Source organism: Emydura macquarii, unplaced genomic scaffold (assembly GCF_026122565.2).
Source record: "Emydura macquarii macquarii isolate MOO-44397 ecotype Brisbane River unplaced genomic scaffold, CSIRO-AGI_Emac_v2 contig_2699, whole genome shotgun sequence".
Taxonomy (NCBI): domain Eukaryota; kingdom Metazoa; phylum Chordata; order Testudines; family Chelidae; genus Emydura; species Emydura macquarii.
Window position 1 is genome coordinate 4,454,811 of NW_027132836.1, and position 11,010 is coordinate 4,465,820.

Sequence of the window (11,010 nt, forward strand, 5' to 3'; positions counted from 1 at the left end):
AGGGGCCAGCTACTCGTTTGTGGCGAGTGTGTGAAGGCTGAAACCTAACTAATGACCTTGCTTTAAATGTGCCATTGTTCATTGCTTCCCTGCTGATCAAAGCATGCCAGAAAGGACAGGGCAAGCCCCTGCAAACAGCTGCTCACCTGCTCTGCTGGGAGTAGTGTCCAGAGGGTGCAGGGCCTGGCCTAGGGCAGATACCCGCATTTATTCTTCTCCAGTTGGGCACTGGAGACTTCAACTCACTGTCCCTGATTCTTACTGCCTCCCAGCAGCCTTTCCCCCTGGCTCCCCACTGCCCCCCAGTAACCCTGCCCCCCAGCTCCCCACTGTTCCCAGGAACCTCCCTGGCTCCCTACTGCCCGCGCAGCAGTCCCCTCACGGGCTCACCCCCTCCACCCATCATAATCTCTCTTCCAGACTCTCCCACAGTAACCCCATCCCTCTAACGCTGATCCTGACTGGCTGCTAGCGTTGGCAGCCCTCCAGCATGGTCCTGAATCTCCAGGACTTAAAGATTCATCTTTAATTAAAGATTGTCGTGTGATTAAAGCTCCAGGAATATGTCCAACCAAAACAGGCAGCCCTCGTGGCTGCCCCTGGCCCAGCTGCCCCCTTCCACTTAGGGGACTCTGAGTTGGGAGTCAGACATCACAGCAGCTAGGCAGGAGGGGCTGGGCCATGGGCAGGGGGCCTCTGTGCCCTCCAGAGCCCCAAGAACTCAGGCAGTGGAGTCTCCTCTTCCCAGGAGCTGCACCCTGCTGCCAGAATTGCTGCGCCAAGAGAACATCCCAGTCCAACTTCCCCTCAGCCACAGGGCCCTGGCATGGGTGCTTGGCCGCCAGCAGCTACCGAGGCTACCCCTCACTGCCCGATCGATCGATCGATCGTTGTCTCCGCGGTGGGAGCTCGCCATGGCCAGCAGGTGGCTCCCGGAGCTGGAGCTGTGAGGGCTGGCTGTGCTTTGCCCAGCCGAGGGATTTGTGCCGGGAGTGGTGGTTCAGTGCAACGCTCTGGTTGTGGTTTTGATGCACACACAGGCCAGGAATCGTGCCGAGCCCCAGCTCTGCGCCCGCTCCTAGAGGAGGCCTGCCCTTGCCTTCTTCCCTCCCTTAGCCACAGCCCCATTGTCAGAGGGGAACAGCACAGAGAGATCAGGGAATATGCCCAAGGTCACACAGTGAATCTGTGGCAAGGTCAGACACAGAACTCATGCACCCTGACTCTGAGCCCCCTGCTCCAACCCCTTCCTCTTGGGAGGACGCCAGTGACCAGGGGCATTGCCAATGCCCCAGCCTGCTCTCGCCCGGCACCAACTTTCCTGCTGACTCCAGGCTGGAGATTGGGCAACAGACCTTGACACGGTAACAACCAACCTTTGGCTCTGAGCAGAGGGGAGGCTAGACAGGGCTGTCCCCATGGCAACTTCCCCGTTGCATGGAGCCAAGCGATAAAACAGGCCTGGTTTCCTTGCGAGGCAGTGCAGTGATGGGGGATAGCCCCCACCCCTTCTGGGGAGCAACCCTAGGCTGAGGGCTCCCCAAGGGTCAGAAGCGGCAATTCTGAACAAAAGGGTTAAATTCCCCACAGGATCAGAAGCCTCAACGAGGGCCAGATGCCTTGGGGCGTTTGGCACCCAGCACAAATGTCTGTGCCACAGGGGAGAGGGCCCAGGAAGCCTCCCCCCCCCCCAGCCCATGGGGAGCTCAGCACCCACACCAGGGGGCATGAGAACAAGGGAGCCCCCGCTGCAGAAGGAGACAGCGCTGGGTCATGTAGCTGCCCAGAAAGGGAAAGAGGATCTCACTAGTGCTGGTGGCAGCTCCTAGGGTGTGGGTGGGTATCTCTGCTTCCCATGTGCAGCTACAGGCAGCCTGCACTGCATGAGGGTACAGGCCTGGGGGGTGGCTACGGGTACAGGGAAGGTTTGCTGTGGGACACCGTAGCATGAGGAGCACAGGCAGTGGCAATATGGACAGCGCACGTGGCAGGAGTGCAGGGTGTGTATGGACAACGTGGCACACGCAGCAGCAGAGCACAGGTGTGGACACATGCGTGGTGGAGAGGCAGAGGTGTGGATGGTGCACGTGGTGGTGGGCACAGGTATGGCCAGCGTGTGCAGTGCGGGTTTAGACGGCATGCCTGGTTTGGACAGTCCCCTGGCAGGGGCGTGGGTAGGGACGGCCTGGGTGGTCTGGACGCCGTGGGGCGCAGTGCGCATGGCAGGGCCTGGCGTGTGCAGGTTGGATGGTGCGAGCGGTGTGGGCATGGCTGGCGGGTGGTCTGCTGGACAGGCTGGGTACATGGCTGTGGGCAGAGGCAGGATGCGGACGTGGCCCTGGGGGGCAGGTGTGGGCACCGTGCCCGGCAGGAGCCAGTCTGGGGAGGAGGCAGCCTGCAGCAGCAGACGCGAGCTGCGTCGGGCCCAGGGCAGGGTGTCTATACATGGCAAGGCGCGGCTATTTCCAGCCCTGGTGCTGGAAGGCAGGGAACTGCAATCAGCTGGCAGGCTCCGCTGAGGTCAGAATGACGTCAAAGCAGCCCCAGGCTGTCAGCTGGAATCTGGCAATCCAAACTGATGAGGCACCCAGCCTTAAAGGGGCCCTAGCAGCAGACAGAGGGGACAGGTGGGCCCCACAGTCCTGACTGAGACAGGTGAGTTCCCTTCCAGAGAAGACTCTGCAGGCAGGGCTCAGGGGAGCTGCTCGTCTGCAAACCTGGGCAGAGAGGCCAGGGAAGGGCTGCATGGCCTGGCGCTGGGTAGTTTGAGGAGTGACTATTTTTAACCAACGAGCGTCCTGGTCTGTCTGCCAGGCCCTAATCCCAGCCAGATTTCTGGAGTTTAAACTGTAATGGGGTTGGGAGGCAAGTCCTGAGTCACCTCCCGCCAGCCAGGTGCTGTCTGTGGGCAGGCGTCACGCCTGCGATTCCCCACGGCACCCAGCTCCCAGGTCGCAGAGCAGACGTTGCCTCTTGGCTGGGCAAGGCATGACTCTAGCCTGGACAGCCAGAGCAGAAGGTCAGTGGAGCCGTCACCCCCCGCGGACACAGCCCTTTTTTCCAGCTGGCCACACTGAGAACTCTGGAGCCAGAATCCCTCGCACGGCAGTGCCCTGAAGTGCTGACCCCTGCCAGCTGCACTGGCACCACCACGCCAGGCTGGAAGCCCTCATGCTGTGTCACACCCGCAGAGCGGAGCGTGACAGAGCGCCACAGCAGGTGCTGCCCACGTAGCTGACTCATCGGGCTGCCCACCTGTCTCAGTGGCTTCCACACTGCCCAACATGGGCCCTTCTGGCCTGCGAATCGGTGACCATGAGCAGGGCTACAGTCAGAGTCACATGGGCCTCTCCAATGAAAGCTGGATGGGCAGCTACCAACCAGTGGAAATCCCCCCCAGGAAACGCAGAACTACCCCAGCAGTTCAGTTCGGAGCCTCTCAGTCTGTGGATATGGCTGCACTTGAGTGATTCCCAGCCCAAGGAGACCCAGTTCGCATCAAGCTAGGGAGCTAACTGTAGCCAGGACAGTGCCAGTGCCAGTGGCGGGCGGGAGGGAGGGAGGGAGGGACGGGCTGCCCTGCGTTGCACTTGTCTGACACCCCAGGCACAACTCCGGGCAGTTAGTCCCTCCTGTGCTGGCGCTGCAGCACATACATTCTATGTGCCAGGGCTACACTCTACTTCTAGTTGCAGCTGGATGACAGCTGGCATGAGTGTGATAAGGTGTGGGTCCACAGGAGCCCTGAAGGGTGGCAGGTGAGCCAATTAACCACCTAGGTGGCACCTGGAGGAGGAGTGAGGGAGCAAGGAGACGAATTAAAGGCTGATGCTCACCTGGACAGGAATAGGTGAGGCTAGTGTAAAGCCAGGTAGCTGAGGGCAGAAAGGGGCTGCTCTAAGACTAGGGAGAGAAGGGAGCTTAGCCCAGAGGGAAGGGTGTACTAAGAGGAAGCGAGAGGAGGAGCCTGCAGCAGGCAGCATATGAAGCAGTCCAGGCAAACAGCAGCAAGGTGTGGGACAGTGCAGACTGTAGCTGCTGATTGTAGGGTCTCTGGGCTGGAGCCTGGAGAAGAGGGTGGGCCTAGGTTCCCCTACCTGCCATTGGGGAAATGGCACCATTGAGGGGCAGTGAATTGGATGACTGTCTGGTACACAGCTCGCCCTCTACCTACCACCCCCGAAGGAGAAAACTACAGTGAGCTGGTCTGAGGACTGAGCCACAAAGAGGGAGCCATCAAGTCCTGGGCCAGAGAGCGATGTAGTGAGCACCCACAGGAAGGGCGTCAGATTGGCTCAGCTAATCCCAGGATGTGGCCACCAGGAGGTACCCCAATGGTGAGTAGAGCACCCTGGGACAATGAGGTTGTCTCCTGGAGCTGGGCAGCACACTGCCAGGGGCAGATAGACCCCATGTAAACAAGCCTTCCCCATTAGCACTTGCAAAGGAACAAATCTGAGAGAAATGCCTGACTAGGTCTGAGTGAGGGGACTGGGAAAGTCAGAGCACATAAGCCAGGGTCCCTCTGTCATAGCAGGGATCGCTCTGTCCCCAGGAGCAGAGAGCTGTCTTCTTAGAGTCTCTTACAGCCCTCTACTGGCTCACCTGCTGGAGAGATCTAGCACCAGTTTTAGAAGCCAGAATCCTCCTAAGAGCTACAGACTGAGCAAAGTGCGAACTGCCTCAGTCTCCAGTTGGCAGGTTTCATCAATGTTCATGCAGGCCCAAGTCACAGACCTTTGACTTGGACGAGAATCTGTCTCTCAATGTCCTCAAAGTTGGCTCCACTGTTCCAGGTCAGACTATTCTCTAGCTGAAAAACAGAATCAATGTAATGCCTTACAAATGTCAGACGCCGTGGCCGATGCTGGGCCTTAGAGCTAGGACTGGAGGTCTGGGAATGGCTTGGTGCTGGCCAGATGGCTGTACGGTTATGATTTCCGCATGCTGCGGACTGCGCTGGGCTCCTATGCAGAGGTACGTGGTTTACAGGGTTGCTGTTGGGGGTGGAGTGGAGGGTCACAGTGACTCAATAATGGGGGGAGATTTCAGCTGGGAGCTACGTCAGGCACGACCGCCTCATCCAGAGCGCTGTGACTGGCTGCCCCTTGGCACTCCCTAGTGGTTTTGTTCCAGTTTCTCTAGTGCCTTTTTGACCCTGCTGGCTGTTCCCGTGGGCTGCTGGTTCGCAGACGTTCCTATCTCATGGGGTGTCTTTAGTCACAGTGACTCTCTGAGCCTGAACAAACATGGTCATATGTGCAAAGACGACTTGGTCTGGTGAGGCCTCCACCCTCTCTGGGGGCTTTGGCAGCCAGAGGCCCTTGTGCTGCCCATGCGAGGTCATTGCACCATGCCTGAGCCAACAGAATTAGCATAAAACTAGAGAAAGTACATGATGTTTCCTTCTTGGAAAAGGGCTCCCTAGACACCCTCCCTCTGCCAGAAAGCGGCTCCCTGCTGAGGTCCCAGTGCCCTGGCTGGCTGCTGCCTGCCCCCAGCATCCTGGTGCAGTGTGGCCCTTTCTCGTTGCTCGCTCCATTTCCCGGGAGCAAGGCCACAGGCCCAGCGTACTTGCTGTCTGGCACCTCTCTGGAGGCATTAGCCATTATCACAGCCCACGCTTGCAGGAAGGGCGTAGCCGAATAGCTGACATTCTTGCAGGCTCAGCTCATATGGCTGGGTTAGCTGGATGGCTCCCATCCAGTCCTGCCTGAGCTGTAAGGGCCTCCATGGTCTCCCTCAGAAATACTGTGTAATGGAGGAAGTGCTGGTGGAAAGGAACAAGCAAACAGAGCTGGGAGGAAATGGGGACAAACTGTTTCACTCTGCTCCTGGGGGAGGGGGGATTCACTCCCCACTTTCAAGTTCCCCTGCATGGGACCCAACCTTCCCAAGTTGGCGCTGATGAAGAGCTCGTTCCCCAGAGCTTCCCACACGGCCACAAAACGAAGCCCTTTTCCCCAGACAGAAGAACCTTCATTACACAGCGATGAGTCATTTAAAATCTCCGGCTCTATCCCTTGCTAGACACACTAGGTTCTGCCTCATCATCGTACCCTTTATAAGCTCAGACAGCAGCAGGGTGCTGCTGCCAGTGAATTCAGAGCCCCCCACCGGCAGCTGCCAGGCAGTTCTTTGGCTCTGCAGCCTGCACAGGTGATATTAGCTGCTTCAGAAGGAAAATCCGTGTCAGGTGCTCAGCTGCCTCTGCCAATAAATGTGAAGCCAGGAGACAATGAGTCCAGGTCCCATTAAAGTTCCCTTGGTGTGTAAAGGTTTGACTGATACCCGGCAATGACATCCAGTCAGATGACATGGATCAGAGTTACAAAAGGTCAACCCCTTGTCACAGGGCAGGAGCCAGGATCCGCTAAACCAAGGGCAGCTCTTAGCTTCCCTTTTTGTTTCGGAAAATCAAATGCTGATAAAACACATTCAGCTGCTGAGCTGGGTGCCCCAGCCTGGGCCCGCTTGCTGCTCCTGGTGTTTGGTGTTTTGCAGTGACGCTGGAGGTGTTCTTGGCTCAGTGCCAGTGCCCCCCTTAGCAAGCTGGCTCCCCAGCAGGAGTGACCGTAAAGGGTAACACGTTGCCCTAGCTACCCTAAGTGCAAAGTTGCATTTAAATTGGGTTAGTTAAAATGTAGTAGTTAGTGCAGCACAGAGCAAGATCTATTATCCTGAACTCTACCTGGCGCTGGTGTGAGCGGGGGAGTGGTTACCTACCACTTACTTACACGGGTGGTAACTGTCTGGCACTCTTGTTCTAGTGTTACTTAGTGTAACCACGGCAGGGTTGTCTTTGGCTCAAGAATCATGTTCCATATTGACATTGAAGGTTTTGCCCTTCTGTCCAGGAAGTCCTTCAGTAACTGGTGATCTTCAACCTGGTGTGATCTATGGGGAAGTTTTAACAATGTTGTTGTTGTTAATAATTACGGCCCCAGCGATTTCAGGCCATGAAACACTTGTCTCAGACCCTGAAACAAGCTCTTCCCCCTGAAATCCATCTCCCCCATACTGCTGGGAGCGTCCCCCCGGGGCTCCTAGCTGCTAGTCCTGGCTGGACTAGGGAGGGACGGGTCAGGATTTGCTCTTCCCCTGCATGGTTGCTCTGGGTGGGGAGATCAGACCCACCTCGGGAGGCAGCACAGAAGTGAGGGTGCCTCGCTTTTTCTACACTGAAGCAGTCGGGGAGCTTCCCACAGCCCGGTGCGGGTCTGATCCCCTCAGGAACAGCCACGCTGGGGAAGAGCAAGTCCTGTCCGGGAGGAGAGTCTGGCTGGGACCTTCTGCCCCACAGCTTCTGTCCCGGCTCAGGACTTCCAGCCAGCAGCTTCCACCCCCACAGCTCCGGGTGCCCAGCTGGGGGGGCACCCATTTTTTCAGGGGGCCCTTACATTAGCTGGGGCTACAGGCTGTGGGCCCGTTCATCTGCCACGGGCCGGGGACTAGCAGCGGGAGCCCTGGGCTGGGCCCTTCCAGCAGCACGGGCAGAGCGGGCCCAGCTCCACCTCCAGGAGCCGCCTCTGGCTGCAGGGCTTGGTACCAAGTTCTCCGGGCAGGCGGCTGCGTGACGCCCACCCCGCGTGGCCCCGGGCTGCCGGAGGAGGCTGCGCACTGCACGGCCGCTGCCATCGGTGCTCGGTCGCAGCGGGGAACGGCTGGACCGGCCCCCCGCGTTCACACCCCGGCCCGGCACGGCCCCGCTCCCCCACAGGGGCCCAGCACGGCGCTGAGCTGAGCGCGGCCAGCCGAGCACCCCGCGCGTGGGCATCTCCCCGGGGCTCGGGGGGGCAGTTCTCCCGGGGGGGGGGCAGTTATTCCCCAGCTGCCCCTCTCCGGTCCCGCCCCAGCAGGCAGCGGAGGGGAGGGAAGAGGAGGGGAGGATGCTGAATGTTGCTGCGCGCCCGGCGGGGCGGGGCGGGGCGGGGCAGCGGCGCCCCAGGGTGCACGGCCTGGCTGTCTGCCGGCGGCGGCCCCTTTAAGGGAACGCTGCGCTCGCGCCAGCAGAGACGCGCACATGGCTCGGCCTCGGCTCCTGCGCCTGTGTGAGTCACGTGGTCTGGATGTGGCAACAGCTGATTGGTCCCCTGAGGCACCCACTTTACATCCATCAGCTGTTACTGGGCTACGGCAGGAAACGTTCTTAAAGGCGCCGCAGCGCCCCGGCGCCCCTCAGGGCCACGGGGTGGGGTCACCCCGGTCACAGCCGCCAGCGCCGGCCCAAAGCCTCCGGGATGCAGCTGAGCACAGCTGGTGCCCACCATCATCCCCTCCCCCGCCCTGCCAGCCTGCCCAGGGCCACAGGCCAGCGACCGAGCAGCGGCCAGCAGGCCACAGGGCGAGCAGGTGCACCTGGCCCCAGCAGAGAACAGGCATGTGCCACAGCCCGACTGGCCACGGGGGACGGTCTGCGGGGAGCGTGGGCTGGCTGGAGGAGAACACAGGCCTCCCGCCGGCCAGCGGTGGGGTGGGGCGCGTTCCTGGACAAGCACTCTGGGCCCTTTCAGGGGCTTTGCTTAGCTGGGCGGCCCCGTAGGGCAGGAGGCCTCGTTCTGTGCAGGGCCAGTGTTCCCGAGTAGCTCGTGTGAGGCTGCAAGATGATCAGTCGCTGCATCCCCTAATGCCATGAAGCCAGGGGAGCGTGGCCTGGCCTGCACCACACCGGCAGGGTGATGTAAGGCCGCTCATGTTGCTCTGGCTCTGTAAGTGTCTACACTCCATTGTAGCTCTGACCGATTTTGCTCGCCTGCGACACCAATTTAGGCCTGGCCTGCACTAGCACTTATGTCGGGCTCCACCGCTCCGTGTGCAGCAGCCTGTTTCATCCCAAGCCTGTGTGTGCTTTGCTCTCCTGTCTGCAGCGTGCCTCACAGGCAGCACCTCACTGACTGCCTCAAGTCCTCATTTGTGCCCGATCGAGTGAAACGGTGAGTGAGAGACAGTCTGTGAGCTCCTAATGTGCCAGCCCGCAGCATGGGAGGGAAACCAGTCCAGAATCCCTCCCCATCCCCAGTGAGACTCCAGTTAGCAAGTTCACCTCCCGTCTGAGAGAGAGAGAGAGGTACAGAAATAATCTAATTCTCATGCTCAGGCCCGTGTAAGGTGGAGGGCAGGGTCTAGGCCTCGGGGATGCAGGGCAAAAAGCAGCATGTTTATCTTCTGCCCTGGGGTGCCCCTCCAGAGGAATGGGTGCGTCACAGCTCTGGTGAGGGACTCTGTATGCTGCCATCTGCAACCTCCAAGGCTGACAGGAGCATCAGCCTTATGATAATACGGATTCTTGTAAAGGGCTTTCAGATGGAAAGATGACACACACTAGGTGAGAGCCAGCCCTTACTATTATGAGCCAGCCTGAGGAGAGGGCAAAGAGGAAAAGCAGAGTTGGACCCTGCAGCAAGACAAAGAAGAGCCAGACTAAGCGAACTGCCCCAAAACTATGGCATGAAAGAAGCGGCTGGCGTAGTCCAGGTGATGGTGGGTCAGACCCTCTGCCCCACGTGGTTCCCCATCCTATATTAGCAGAAGTTGGATTTGTTCCTCACAAATCCATCTTTACGCTCTCCTGCCCCCCTGGACATGTGGTGGGAGCTGCTTCGGGTCTCTTCTCTTGCCCTTCTTGTTTACTAAGCCTGAGCCACTCCCTGAAGCTGTGGCCAAGAGAGCAGAGCAGGCGCTCGGCGCCTGGCCCTTTAAAAAACTTGTTCAGTCATCATGCACCGGCTCTGGTATTGCCAAGTCATTGGGTTCAGATGAGTTTCTTTAGGCCAGCCCATTCGCAGGCTGTGATTGGTGCGTTGCAGAGGGCGCCTACTTCTGATTGGCCCTCCGCTTGTAACAATTTCTGGGAATCATTCCGTCATTAACGCGAGCTCTTAAAGCTACAGGCTGCGCTTGGCTGGCTGGCGGCTGGCGCAGCGACGGGTGTGTTGGGCCCCGCGCAGCTGCCTAACCCGGTCCCACCGCAACTGCTGCCCGAGGTGTCACGAGGGACAGGCCCGGCTCATGGGTCACATGCGAATATTTTGTCTGGCACGCGCAGCGCAGGGCTGGGCTGGGCTGGGGCCGCTCGGACTGTTCTAAACAGCTGCTCAGTGCCCCGCGCCGCGCCCCCCCAGACCGAGTTCACTTGCCGGGCTGCCTGGCGGCCTTTTCTCGCAGGGGGAAGGGGCCGGGCCCTGTCTGCGCAGCTCTCGGGACACTGACCAGCCCTGGGCCGGTTGCAGAGGAGCCTGGCTTGACTCCTTCTGCCCCTACGGTCGGTCCTTGCTCCCTGCGCCAGCCCAGCCTAGACAGTGACGGACTGGCCAGAAGCGCCTTCACCTCCAGCTGTGCCCCCGGGGATGCTGCTGTCCTGGGGTCGGGGCGGGGTGCAGCTGGAGGTGCCGGAGACAGGGCAGTGCTGGGGCCCAGTGGGGGGTGGTGTCCGGGGAGGGGCACTGGTGGAGGTGGGGGCCTGCTGGGGTTGCCTGAAGTGGGGCAGGCCTGGGGAGCAGCGGGGGTGTGGCTGGGGTGGGGGTGCCTGTGGGCGGGGGAGCAGTGCTGGGGGGTTGGTGTTTGAAGGGGCTACGGTGCTGGTGGCCAGAGCGCGGGGGCTGTGGGGTGTGGCTGGCCTGTGTAGGGGGGGTAGAAGGGGGCGGGGGGCGAATGCCATGGGCGTCTCTGGCCCTTTAAGAGGCTGCCCCGCCCCATCCCCCCAATTTCCTTCAGCTGAAAATGCCAACTCACAGCGCGCGGTGCGTGCTGGGAGAGCGTCTGCCGCGTCAAACTACATTTCCCGGCATGCTCTGCGGCAGGGTGGTGCCCGCACAGTTTCTAAGTTAACTCCGCACTGTTGATTGGTGCCAGGGTCTGCTCGGTTGCGGGGCGGGCCGGGTGGGGGATGTTCTTACTCCATTGGTCAAGCTGCTGGGTGAGGGGCGGGGCCGGGCAGGTCTTCTGGCCTCTGACTGGCTCTCCAAAATGCCAGCCAGGCCGGGCGGGGAAGGGGCGGCTGCGGCCCAATGG

General features: G+C 60.1%; 1 long non-coding RNA gene across 1 annotated transcript; it reads right to left on the reverse strand.

The window, feature by feature from the left end:
• Window positions 1-5,580: 5,580 nt before the first annotated feature.
• On the reverse strand, window positions 5,581-6,873 carry LOC137164971 (uncharacterized). Its single transcript, XR_010923252.1, has 2 exons — window positions 6,738-6,873; window positions 5,581-6,210 (listed from the first exon to the last, which is right to left on the reverse strand). It is a non-coding gene; the product is annotated as an uncharacterized lncRNA (long non-coding RNA).
• Between the last annotated feature and the right edge of the window lie 4,137 nt (window positions 6,874-11,010).